At 56.0% G+C, this 13,133-nt stretch overlaps 1 long non-coding RNA gene across 1 annotated transcript; it reads right to left on the bottom strand.

Moving 5' to 3' along the window:
* Nucleotides 1-481: 481 nt before the first annotated feature.
* LOC140680621 (uncharacterized) lies at nucleotides 482-3,077 on the bottom strand. The gene is made up of 2 exons (XR_012051981.1): nucleotides 2,590-3,077; nucleotides 482-949 (listed from the first exon to the last, which is right to left on the bottom strand). It is a non-coding gene; the product is annotated as an uncharacterized lncRNA (long non-coding RNA).
* Between the last annotated feature and the right edge of the window lie 10,056 nt (nucleotides 3,078-13,133).

Here is a 13,133-nt window from a genome sequence, read left to right as displayed (position 1 = left end):
CAAAATGAGGTAGTTGTAAATAGAGACATTGGAGTGAGGTACAGACTTGTAACTTGTTAAGGAAAGGGTGGTTTAGTAGATCAGGGTAGATTTTCTAAGGCAGGTGCTGAAGGCTTTAAAAGGTCTAGTTTTTGCTTATTTTGTAAAACTACTTCTGAAAGCGAAGAGATTGATTTCTCTAGATAGGAGATGGATTTTTTGATCTTCTGCAGGTCTTCGTCGATGGTCATTTGCAGCTGGGAGAGTCCGTGCTGCTGGGTTGAGATGGCTGAGACGCCCGTGGCGGTGCTAGCTGCTCTCAAGCTGAGCAGCATCGCGATAGTTATACTTGTGATGATTTCTCTTTTGTGGAGTCTGTTAGGTTCTTCGAGAAGATGGTATATTTTTCTGTCTGAGTGATGTAAGACCTTAGAAACAATCAGAACTTGAACACAGAAGTTGATAGAGTTATTAAACTTGGTAAGGAATATATAAGGATTCATTTTGGGTTTCTGGCAAACTTACATTTCAAATGTGGATGGGACTATTTACTTATTGGTCTTCTGTGGGGGGTGTCTCACTTGCACTGGTGGGGGACATTGGCTGTGGAGTAACTGAAGGGGGTATTTAAAGCATTGCTTTCGTAGAAAAGGGGGTTTAATATCATAGCAAAACTAATAGGGGTTAGTTAGGTTTGATTTGGTTTTATTTAGAGTTAGTAAGGTAGCTTCTAAACAGGCTGGCTATGTGAAACACGAAGGATGGGGTATTTATTAGAGGGCAGTGGCTTGGGCTAGCTTGTTCTCTTGGCCACAAGCCTCTAAACAGTAAAAATGCATAAAGAAAGACACTGTGCATGTTTGGATCTTACCACCGTGGGATTTTCAGGTGTTGTCTGGCAGTTTGGTGGTCTGTTATCTCTTTCTGGAGCAGGGGTGTGTGTGTTACTGGGATGGTTCACAAGCGTGCCCTGCAAATAGAACTCATAGCTTCTCATTAGTTTTGTTGTGAGGGTCAAGTTCGGTTGTTAGCAGTGGTGTGCAGCAGCGGCTCTCATGGTCTCACTACATGGGGGTTCTGATTGCCACAGAGGCAGCACGTTCCTTACATCTCCGGGGGCTTTCTCCCCACTTTCATAGCTAGGGCTACCCCGGGGTCCCGTATCGGGGCATTCCCTGCTGATTCTGCGGCACAGGCGCCGCTTGCGGTGGGAGGGGGCTGGGTTCGCCCGCGCGCGCTCTCCCCCCCCCCGCGCGCTCCCTCCCCCCCCCCGCCCCTCGTGTGTCCGGGGGTTGGGACCTGTATTTTTTGGCGAGATGCTTTTTTCTGCTGCAGCTTCAAGGGGTATTGTGACCGCTTTTCGGTGCGGCTTAGAACTCTATTCGGTTTTGTTTTAAACTGTGCTGGTTCTGTATTTTTCGTTTTGGGGTTCCGGTCAGCTTCCGCCGGCTCTTCGGGGCCAGCAGAGTTGTTGCCAGGCTCCGCGGCGGAAGTCAAATGCCAGCGCACTTCCGGGGCTCCGCGCCGTTTTGTTCGGCCCCGGGCTCGCTCCTCCCCGCGGGGGAGGCGCCGCTCCCGCCCCCCCGGCTCGCCGCGCCCCCTGCGGGGGGTGGTTTTTGCCTTATATGGTGGCGGCTCCCGGCGCAGCTGCCGATTGGCTCTGTGCTCCGAGCCGCTCTCCGCCCCTTTCTCCCGCGCGCGCGCGTTTCTGAGATCGCGCGGTGTCTGAGTTTTCGCGCCGGGACCGCCCGGGTTCCGCCCTCCTCCGCGGCACCCGGCGCCATTTTCAAAACGGCCGCATGGCCGCGCGGCCGGGGATTCTCCCCGAGCCGCGGCCCCCGCGACTCCGGTCTCTCCCGTCGGCTCTCGCCAAGAGCGCTTCGCGCGCGGCTGCGCTTTTGACCGCGGATCTCTGACCGGCGGCGGCGGCGGGACGTGTCGGCAAGCCGCGGCTTTTCGGGGCTTTTTTGCGGCGGGGGTTTTCCGGGGGTTTTCCGCGGCGGGGGCGTTTCGGGGGGCCCCCGCGGCGGGGCTCGGCGCTGCTCCGCTTGGCACGCCGGCGGGGAAGCGGCGCGGAGCTGCGGGTGGGTCCGATTTGCGGCGGGAGCGGGGCCGCGGCGCTCGGAGCGCGCTCCGGCGGAAGCGGGGCCGCGGCGCCCGGAACGCGCCGCCCCGGGCTCCGGCGGGAACGGTCCTCTGTGCTGGGCTGGGCTCCGCTCCCCGGCGGGGCCGGGCCGGGCTCCGATCCGGGGAAGGGGCTGTCGCGCTGAGCTTTCTCGGGTCTCCGGTCCCGGGTGGGCTCTCCTCAGGGACGGTCTGCGCTTTTGCCCCCCCCCCGAGCTCGGGTTTGACTAATAAACACATATGTGCTGCACTCCGCGTCTCCTGCTTTTCTATTGCTTTGCGCGGGGTTTTTTTTACCTTGCTCTGTGCCGTAACGCTTTCGCCTGAGGATTTTGCCTCTCTGGCTAGCGTGGCTGTATACTGTTCCCATATCCCCGGATGCATGGCATCCACTGAGCATTCGGCTGCTCCAAGCCCAGGCAGCCTTGCTATAGCAAGATAAAAGTCCCTGAGCTTAAATGCGATATTCCATTGCCTCATACTTACGACCCAGGCGACGCTGTCCATGACGCTCGCGGGTCCGGGGACGTCTCCCCTACGCCTGGGTACGGTTCCACCGTCCTGGCCGCTGCTTCTGTCCAGGTGAAACCCGTCTACCGGGCAAATTTTGTCCCGGGTTTCGGCACCAGATGTTGCCTTTATAAAAGACAATGGCGACCTGGTTACAAGAAGACAGCACGGCAGCCCGGCTTCGCCCGGGCTACTCGGACTAACGACACACGCTGGCACCAATTTGGTGGACGGTCGAAAGCCTTTATTATCTTATTTCATGGGTTTAAATAGGTTTGGGGGTCTTTGCTACGTCAGAGGGGGGCTGGGGGTTTCAGGGACAGTGGGTAGTGGAAATTTACCAGAACAGGTGTGGCTACATTTTTCTGGGACTCTTGGGGTTAACTAGATAAGCAGGGGAGAGAGAAAGGGGGGAAGGGGCCTATCTTTTCCGTGACATTCCGGTAATCTTCCGCTCCGCCTGTCCCTATCTTACCACACTGCAGCTGCCAGCCCTTTCAGTTCACCTCTGGGATGCTTCTGGCAGGTGCTCCAGGACGACTTTCCTGCGTTTTGACTTGGTCCCGATGCAGACGAATCTGGAGAATTCTTGTTCGTACCCTGCGTTTACGAGATGCAGAGATCTCGATGTCAGCTGCAGAGAAGAAGGGCTGTGCTGAATTGCTCGGGAAGAAAGGACATAGACAGCGCCTTGTGTTTGGGAGTGAGCAGCTGCTGGTTTTTTGCAGTTGACTTCGCTGTGCACTGAATGAGAGGTGGAGCAGTGCACTCTTCTACAACGAGCAGGACAGCAGAAAACAGAGAGCACAGATGGCTGACAGCATTTTGAAGCTTGCCTAGGAAAGAGTAGTGTTTTTGGAGTGTTTAGCAAATCCATGTTTCTGGGCAAGGGCGGGATGCGTGCACTGTGCTGGCAAGCTTTATCCCTGCGAGACGCGCTGGAAAAGCTTTTCGCCATGATGCAGTCCGCTTGAGACGTAGACTCCGGCTCCCCGCAGCTGTCCGCTGGAAAGCGGCGGTTGCCGGCGTCTTTCTGCCGAAGCCGCGCTTTGCAGCCTACAAGTGCGGTTCACGTCAGCGGTGCACCTAGTAGCCGCTTCTTCGCCTGCGGCAGCCGGGGAGAGCGGTTGGCTTCTGAGAGGCGAAGAACGAAACCAGCTTGTGTGCGCAGCCTTGGCACTGCTAGAGGACTCTGGTTGCAGCTGCCAGCCCTTTCAGTTCACCTCTGGCATGATTCTGGCAGGTGCTCCGGGACGACTTTCCTGCGTTTTGACTTGGTCCTGATGCAGACGAATCTGGAGAATTCTTGTTCGTACCCTGAGTGTACGAGTTGCAGAGATCTCGATGTCAGCTGCAGAGAAGAAGGGCTGTGCTGAATTGCTCGGGAAGCAAGCACATAGACAGCGCCTTGTGTTTGGGAGTGAGCAGCTGCTGGTTTTTTGCAGTTGACTTCGCTGTGCACTGAATGAGAGGTGGAGCAGTGCACTCTTCTACAACGAGCAGGACAGCAGAAAACAGAGAGCACAGATGGCTGACAGCATTTTGAAGCTTGCTTAGGAAAGAGTAGTGTTTTTGGAGTGTTTAGCAAATCCATGTTTCTGGGCAAGGGCGGGATGCGTGCACTGTGCTGGCAAGCTTTATCCCTGCGAGACGCGCTGGAAAAGCTTTTCGCCATGATGCAGTCCGCTTGAGACGCAGACTCCGGCTCCCCGCAGCTGTCCGCTGGAAAGCGGCGGTTAACAGCGTCTTTCTGCCGAAGCCGCGCTTTGCAGCCTACAAGTGCGGTTCACGTCAGCGGTGCACCTAGTAGCAGCTTCTTCGCCTCAGGCAGCCAGGGAGAGCGGTTGGCTTCTGAGAGGCGAAGAACGAAACCGGCTTGTGTGCGCAGCCTTGGCACTGCTAGAAGACGGTGGCTGCAGCTGCCAGCCCTTTCAATTCACCGCTGGCATGCTTCTGGCAGGTGCTCCAGGACGACTTTTTTGCGTTTTGACTTGGTCCTGAAGCAGACGAATCTGGAGAATTCTTGTTCGTACCCTGAGTTTACGAGTTGCAGAGAACTCGATAGCAGCTGCAGAAAAGAAGGGCTGTGCTGAATTGCTCGGGAAGCAAGGACATAGACAGCGCCTTGTGTTTGGGAGTGAGCAGCTGCTGGTTTTTTGCAGTTGACTTCGCTGTGCAATGAATGCCAGGTTGAGCTGTGCACTCTTCTACAACGAGCAGGGCAGCAGAAAACAGAGAGCACGGACGTCTGACAGCAGTTTGAAGCTTGCCTAGGAAAGAGCAGTGGTTTTGGAGTGTTCAGCAAATATATGTTTCTGGGCAAGGGCGGGATGCGTGCACTGTGCTGGCAAGCTTTCTCCCTGCGAGACACGCTGGAAAAGCTTTTCGCTATGATGCAGTCCGCTTGAGACGCAGACTTCGGCTCTCCGCAGCAGTCCGCATGGAAAGCGGCGGTTGCCGGCTTCTTTATGCCGAAACCGCGCTTTGCAGCCTACAAGTGCGGTTCACTTCAGCGGTGCACCTAGTAGCCGCTTCTTCGCCTCCGGCAGCCGGAGAGAGCGGTTGGCTTCTGAGAGGCGAAGAACGAAGGCGGCGTGTGTGCGCAGCCTTGGCACTGCTAGAGGACGGTGGCTGCAGCTGCCAGCCCTTTCAATTCACCGCTGGCATGCTTCTGGCAGGTGCTCCGGGACGACTTTCCTGCGTTTTGACTTGGTCCTGATGCAGACGAATCTGGAGAATTCTTGTTCGTACCCTGAGTTTACGAGTTGCAGAGATCTCGATGGCAGATGCAGAGAAGAAGGGCTGTGCTGAATTGCTCGGGAAGCAAGGACATAGACAGCGCCTTGTGTTTGGGAGTGAGCAGCTGCTGGTTTTTTGCAGTTGACTTCGCTGTGCACTGAATGTCAGGTGGAGCTGTGTACTCCTCTACAACGAGCAGGGCAGCAGAAAACAGAGAGCACGGACGACTGACAGCAGTTTGAAGCTTGCCTAGGAAAGAGCAGTGTTTTTGGAGTGTTCAGCAAATATATGTGTCTGGGCAAGGGCGGGATGCGTGCACAGTGCTGGCAAGCTTTAACTCTGCAAGACGCGCTGGAAAAGCTTTTCGCCATGATGCAGTCCGCTTGAGACGCAGACTCCGGCTCTCCGCAGCTGTCCGCTGGAAAGCGGCGGTTGCCGGCGTCTTTCTGCCGAAGCGGCGCTTTGCAGCCTACAAGTGCGGTTCACGTCAGCGGTGCACCTAGTAGCCGCTTCTTCGCCTGCGGCAGCCGGGGAGAGCGGTTGGCTTCTGAGAGGCGAAGAACGAAACCGGCTTGTGTGCGCAGCCTTGGCACTGCTAGAGGAGGGTGGCTGCAGCTGCCAGCCCTTTCAGTTCACCTCTGGCATGATTCTGGCAGGTGCTCCGGGACGACTTTCCTGCGTTTTGACTTGGTCCTGATGCAGACGAATCTGGAGAATTCTTGTTTGTACCCTGAGTGTACGAGTTGCAGAGAACTCGATAGCAGCTGCAGAGAAGAAGGGCTGTGCTGAATTGCTCGGGAAGCAAGGACATAGACAGCGCCTTGTTTTTGGGAGTGAGCAGCTGCTGGTTTTTTGCAGTTGACTTCGCTGTGCACTGAATGTCAGGTGGAGCTGTGCACTCCTCTACAACGAGCAGGGCAGCAGAAAACAGAGAGCACGGACGTCTGAAAGCAGTTTGAAGCTTGCCTAGGAAAGAGCAGTGTTTTTGGAGTGTTCAGCAAATATATGTTTCTGGGCAAGGGCGGGATGCGTGCACTGTGCTGGCAAGCTTTATCCCTGCAAGACGCGCTGGAAAAGCTTTTCGCCATGACGCAGTTCGCTTGAGACGCAGACTTCGGCTCTCCGCAGCTGTCCGCAGGGAAGCGGCGGTTGCCGGCGTCTTTCTGCCGAAACCGCGCTTTGCAGCCTACAAGTGCGGTTCACGTCACCGGTGCACCTAGTAGCCGCTTCTTCGCCTCAGGCAGCCGGGGAGAGCGGTTGGCTTCTGAGAGGCGAAGAACGAAAGCGGCTTGTGTGCGCACCCTTGGCACTGCTAGAGGAGGGTGGCTGCAGCTGCCAGCCCTTTCAGTTCACCTCTGGGATGCTTCTGGCAGGTGCTCCAGGACGACTTTCCTGCGTTTTGACTTGGTCCCGATGCAGACGAATCTGGAGAATTCTTGTTCGTACCCTGCGTTTACGAGATGCAGAGATCTCGATGTCAGCTGCAGAGAAGAAGGGCTGTGCTGAATTGCTCGGGAAGAAAGGACATAGACAGCGCCTTGTGTTTGGGAGTGAGCAGCTGCTGGTTTTTTGCAGTTGACTTCGCTGTGCACTGAATGTCAGGTGGAGCTGTGCACTCTTCTACAACGAGCAGGGCAGCAGAAAACAGAGAGCACGGACGTCTTACAGCAGTTTGAAGCTTGCCTAGGAAAGAGCAGTGGTTTTGGAGTGTTCAGCAAATCCATGTTTCTGGGCAAGGGCGGGATGCGTGCAGTGTGCTGGCAAGCTCTCTCCCTGCGAGATACGCTGGAAAAGCTTTTCGCTATCATGCAGTCCGCTAGAGACGCAGACTCCGGTTCTCGGCAGCTGTCCGCAGGGAAGCGGCGGTTGCCGGCGTCTTTCTGCCGAAACCGCGCTTTGCAGCCTACAAGTGCGGTTCACGTCACCGGTGCACCTAGTAGCCGCTTCTTCGCCTCCGGCAGCCGGGGAGAGCGGTTGGCTTCTGAGAGGCGAAGAACGAAACCGGCTTGTGTGCGCAGCCTTGGCACTGCTAGAAGACGGTGGCTGCAGCTGCCACCCCTTTCAATTCACCGCTGGCATGCTTCTGGCAGGTGCTCCAGGACGGCTTTCCTGCGTTTTGACTTGGTCCTGATGCAGACGAATCTGGAGAATTCTTGTTCGTGCCCTGAGCTTCCGAGATGCAGAGAAGAAGGGCTGCGTTGAGTTGCTCGGGAAGCAAGGACATAGACAGCGCCTTGTGTTTGGGAGTGAGCAGCTGCTGGTTTTTTGCAATTGACTTCGCTGTGCACTGAATGCCAGGTGGAGCTGTGCACTCTTCTACAACGAGCAGGACAGCAGAAAACAGAGAGCACAGATGGCTGACAGCATTTTGAAGCTTGCTTAGGAAAGAGTAGTGTTTATGGAGTGTTTAGCAAATCCATGTTTCTGGGCAAGGGCGGGATGCGTGCACTGTGCTGACAAGCTTTCTCCCTGCGAGACAACCTGGAAAAGCTTTTCGCCATGATGCAGTCCGCTTGAGACGCAGACTCCGGCTCCCCGCAGCTGTCCGCTGGAAAGCGGCGGTTACCTGCGTCTTTCTGCCGAAGCCGCGCTTTGCAGCCTACAAGTGCGGTTCACGTCAGTGGTGCACCTAGTAGCAGCTTCTTCGCCTCCGGCAGCCGGGGAGAGCGGTTGGCTTCTGAGAGGCGAAGAACGAAACCGGCTTGTGTGCGCAGCCTTGGCACTGCTAGAAGACGGTGGCTGCAGCTGCCAGCCCTTTCAATTCACCGCTGGCATGCTTCTGGCAGGTGCTCCAGGACGACTTTCCTGCGTTTTGACTTGGTCCTGATGCAGACGAATCTGGAGAATTCTTGTTCGTACCCTGAGTTTACGAGTTGCAGGGATCTCGATGGCAGCTGCAGAGAAGAACGTCTTTGCTGAATTGCTCTGGAAGCAAGGACATAGACAGAGCCTTGAGTTTGGAAGTGAGCAGCTGCTGTTTTTTTTCAATTGACTTCGCTGTGCACTGAATGCCAGGGTGAGCTGTGCACTCTTCTACAACGAGCAGGGCAGCAGAAAACAGAGAGCACAGATGGCTGACAGCAGTTTGAAGCTTGCCTAGGAAAGAGCAGTGTTTTTGGAGTGTTCAGCAAATCCATGTTTCTGGGCAAGGGCGGGATGCGTGCAGTGTGCTGGCAAGCTCTCTCCCTGCGAGACACGCTGGAAAAGCTTTTCGCTATCATGCAGTCCGCTAGAGACACAGACTCCGGCTCTCCGCAGCTGTCCGCAGGGAAGCGGCGGTTGCCGGCTTCTTTCTGCCGAAACCCCGCTTTGCAGCCTACAAGTGCGGTTCACGTCAGCGGTGCACCTAGTAGCCGCTTCTTCGCCTCCGGCAGCCGGGGAGAGCGGTTGGCTTCTGAGAGGCGAAGAACGAAGGCGGCGTGTGCGCGCAGCCTTGGCACTGCTAGAGGACTGTGGCTGCAGCTGCCAGCCCTTTCAATTCACCGCTGGCATGCTTCTGGCAGGTGCTCCAGGACGACTTTCCTGCGTTTTGACTTGGTCCTGATGCAGACGAATCTGGAGAATTCTTGTTCGTGCCCTGAGCTTCCGAGATGCAGAGAAGAAGGGCTGCGCAGAGTTGCTCGGGAAGCAAGGACATAGACAGCGCCTTGTGTTTGGGAGTGAGCAGCTGCTGGTTTTTTGCAATTGACTTCGCTGTGCACTGAATGTCAGGTGGAGCTGTGCACTCTTCTACAACGAGCAGGACAGCAGAAAACAGAGAGCACAGATGGCTGACAGCAGTTTGAAGCTTGCCTAGGAAAGAGCAGTGTTTTTGGAGTGTTCAGCAAATCCATGTTTCTGGGCAAGGGCGGGATGCGTGCAGTGTGCTGGCAAGCTCTCTCCCTGCGAGACACGCTGGAAAAGCTTTTCGCTATCATGCAGTCCGCTAGAGACGCAGACTCCGGCTCTCCACAGCTGTCCGCAGGGAAGCGGCGGTTGCCGGCTTCTTTCTGCCGAAACCGCGCTTTGCAGCCTACAAGTGCGGTTCACGTCAGCGGTGCACCTAGTAGCCGCTTCTTCGCCTCCGGCAGCCGGGGAGAGCGGTTGGCTTCTGAGAGGCGAAGAACGAAGGCGGCGTGTGCGCGCAGCCTTGGCACTGCTAGAGGACTGTGGCTGCAGCTGCCAGCCCTTTCAATTCACCGCTGGCATGCTTCTGGCAGGTGCTCCAGGACGACTTTCCTGCGTTTTGACTTGGTCCTGATGCAGACGAATCTGGAGAATTCTTGTTCGTGCCCTGAGCTTCCGAGATGCAGAGAAGAAGGGCTGCGCTGAGTTGCTCGGGAAGCAAGGACATAGACAGCGCCTTGTGTTTGGGAGTGAGCAGCTGCTGGTTTTTTGCAATTGACTTCGCTGTGCACTGAATGCCAGGTGGAGCTGTGCACTCTTCTACAACGAGCAGGACAGCAGAAAACAGAGAGCACAGATGGCTGACAGCATTTTGAAGCTTGCCTAAGAAAGAGCAGTGTTTTTGGAGTGTTCAGCAAATATATGTGTCTGGGCAAGGGCGGGATGCGTGCACAGTGCTGGCAAGCTTTATCCCTGCGAGACGCGCTGGAAAAGCTTTTCGCCATGATGCAGTCCGCTTGAGACGCAGACTCCGGCTCTCCGCAGCTGTCTGCAGGGAAAGCGGCGGTTGCCGGCGTCTTTCTGCCGAAGCCGCGCTTTGCAGCCTACAAGTGCGGTTCACGTCAGCGGCGCACCTAGTAGCCGCTTCTTCGCCTCCGGCAGCCGGGGAGAGCGGTTGGCTTCTGAGAGGCGAAGAACGAAACCGGCTTGTGTGCGGAGCCTTGGCACTGCTAGAGGACGGTGGTTGCAGCTGCCAGCCCTTTCAGTTCACCTCTGGGATGCTTCTGGCAGGTGCTCCAGGACGACTTTCCTGCGTTTTGACTTGGTCCTGATGCAGACGAATCTGGAGAATTCTTGTTCGTACCCTGAGTTTACGAGTTGCAGAGATCTCGATGTCAGCTGCAGAGAAGAAGGGCTGTGCTGAATTGCTCTGGAAGCAAGGACATAGACAGCGCCTTGTGTTTGGGAGTGAGCAGCTGCTGGTTTTTTGCAGTTGACTTCGCTGTGCACTGAATGTCAGGTGGAGCTGTGTACTCCTCTAAAACGAGCAGGGCAGCGGGAAACAGAGAGCACGGACGTCTGACAGCAGTTTGAAGCTTGCCTAGGAAAGAGCAGTGTTTTTGGAGTGTTCAGCAAATATATGTGTCTGGGCAAGGGCGGGATGCGTGCACAGTGCTGGCAAGCTTTAACTCTGCAAGACGCGCTGGAAAAGCTTTTCACCATGATGCAGTCCGCTTGAGACGCAGACTCCGGCTCTCCGCAGCTGTCCGCAGGGAAGCGGCGGTTGCCGGCGTCTTTCTGCCGAAGCGGCGCTTTGCAGCCTACAAGTGCGGTTCACGTCAGCGGTGCACCTAGTAGCCGCTTCTTCGCCTCCGGCAGCCGGGGAGAGCGGTTGGCTTCTGAGAGGAGAAGAACGAAACCGGCTTGTGTGCGCAGCCTTGGCACTGCTAGAGGACGGTGGTTGCAGATGCCAGCCCTTTCAGTTCACCTCTTGCATGATTCTGGCAGGTGCTCTGGGACGACTTTCCTGCGTTTTGACTTGGTCCTGATGCAGACGAATCTGGAGAATTCTTGTTCGTACCCTGCGTTTATGAGATGCAGAGAAGAAGGGCTGCGCTGAGTTGCTCGGGAAGCAAGGACATAGACAGCGCCTTGTGTTTGGGAGTGAGCAGCTGCTGGTTTTTTGCAATTGACTTCGCTGTGCACTGAATGTCAGGTGGAGCTGTGCACTCTTCTACAACGAGCAGGACAGCAGAAAACAGAGAGCACAGATGGCTGACAGCAGTTTGAAGCGTGCCTAAGAAAGAGTTGTGTTTTTGGAGTGTTCAGCAAATCCATGTGTCTGGGCAAGGGCAGGATGCGTGCACTGTGCTGGCAAGCTCTCTCCCTGCGAGACACGCTGGAAAAGCTTTTCGCCATGATGCAGTCCGCTTGAGACGCAGACTCCGGCTCTCCGCAGCTGTCCGCTGGAAAGCAGCGGTTGCCGGCGTCTTTCTGCCGAAGCGGCGCTTTGCAGCCTACAAGTGCGGTTCACGTCAGCGGTGCACCTAGTAGCCGCTTCTTCGCCTGCGGCAGCCGGGGAGCGCGGTTGGCTTCTGAGAGGCGAAGAACGAAACCGGCTTGTGTGCGCAGCCTTGGCACTGCTAGAGGACGGTGGTTGCAGCTGCCAGCCCTTTCAGTTCTCCTCTGGCATGATTCTGGCAGGTGCTCCGGGACGACTTTCCTGCGTTTTGACTTGGTCCTGACGCAGACGAATCTGGAGAATTCTTGTTCGTACCCTGAGTGTACGAGTTGCAGAGAACTCGATAGCAGCTGCAGAAAAGAAGGGCTTCGCTGAATTGCTCGGGAAGAAAGGACATAGACAGCGCCTTGTTTTTGGGAGTGAGCAGCTGCTGGTTTTTTGCAGTTGACTTCGCTGTGCACTGAATGTCAGGTGGAGCTGTGCACTCCTCTACAACGAGCAGGGCAGCAGAAAACAGAGAGCACAGACGTCTGAAAGCAGTTTGAAGCTTGCCTAGGAAAGAGCAGTGTTTTTGGAGTGTTCAGCAAATATATGTGTCTGGGCAAGGGCGGGATGCGTGCACTGTGCTGGCAAGCTTTATCCCTGCAAGACGCGCTGGAAAAGCTTTTCGCCATGACGCAGTTCGCTTGAGACGCAGACTTCGGCTCTCCGCAGCTGTCCGCAGGGAAGCGGCGGTTGCCGGCGTCTTTCTGCCGAAGCCGCGCTTTGCAGCCTACAAGTGCGGTTCACGTCACCGGTGCACCTAGTAGCCGCTTCTTCGCCTCAGGCAGCCGGGGAGAGCGGTTGGCTTCTGAGAGGCGAAGAACGAAACCGGCTTTTGTGCGCAGCCTTGGCACTGCTAGAGGAGGGCGGCTGCAGCTGCCAGCCCTTTCAATTCACCGCTGGCATGCTTCTGGCAGGTGCTCCAGGACGACTTTCCTGCGTTTTCACTTGGTCCTGATGCAGACGAATCTGGAGAATTCTTGTTCGTACCCTGAGTTTACGAGTTGCAGAGATCTCGATGTCAGCTGCAGAGAAGAAGGGCTGTGCTGAATTGCTCGGGAAGAAAGGACATAGACAGCGCCTTGTGTTTGGGAGTGAGCAGCTGCTGGTTTTTTGCAGTTGACTTCGATATGCACTGAATGAGAGGTGGAGCAGTGCACTCTTCTACAACGAGCAGGACAGCAGAAAAGAGAGAGCACAGATGGCTGACAGCATTTTGAAGCTTGCTTAGGAAAGAGTAGTGTTTATGGAGTGTTTAGCAAATCCATGTTTCTGGGCAAGGGCGGGATGCGTGCACTGTGCTGACAAGCTTTCTCCCTGCGAGACAACCTGGAAAAGCTTTTCGCCATGATGCAGTCCGCTAGAGACGCAGACTCCGGCTCCCCGCAGCTGTCCGCTGGAAAGCGGCGGTTACCAGCGTCTTTCTGCCGAAGCCGCGCTTTGCAGCCTACAAGTGCGGTTCACGTCAGCGGTGCACCTAGTAGCAGCTTTATCGCCTCCGGCAGCCGGGGAGAGCGGTTGGCTTCTGAGAGGCGAAGAACGAAACCGGCTTGTGTGCGCAGCCTTGGCACTGCTAGAAGACGGTGGCTGCAGCTGCCAGCCCTTTCAATTCACCGCTGGCCTGCTTCTGGCAGGTGCTCCAGGACGACTTTCCTGCGTTTTGACTTGGTCC

This window comes from Taeniopygia guttata, chromosome 25 (assembly GCF_048771995.1).
Source record: "Taeniopygia guttata chromosome 25, bTaeGut7.mat, whole genome shotgun sequence".
Taxonomy (NCBI): domain Eukaryota; kingdom Metazoa; phylum Chordata; class Aves; order Passeriformes; family Estrildidae; genus Taeniopygia; species Taeniopygia guttata.
Note: the sequence above shows the minus strand (reverse complement) of the source record. Positions and strands in the feature narration are given on the sequence as shown.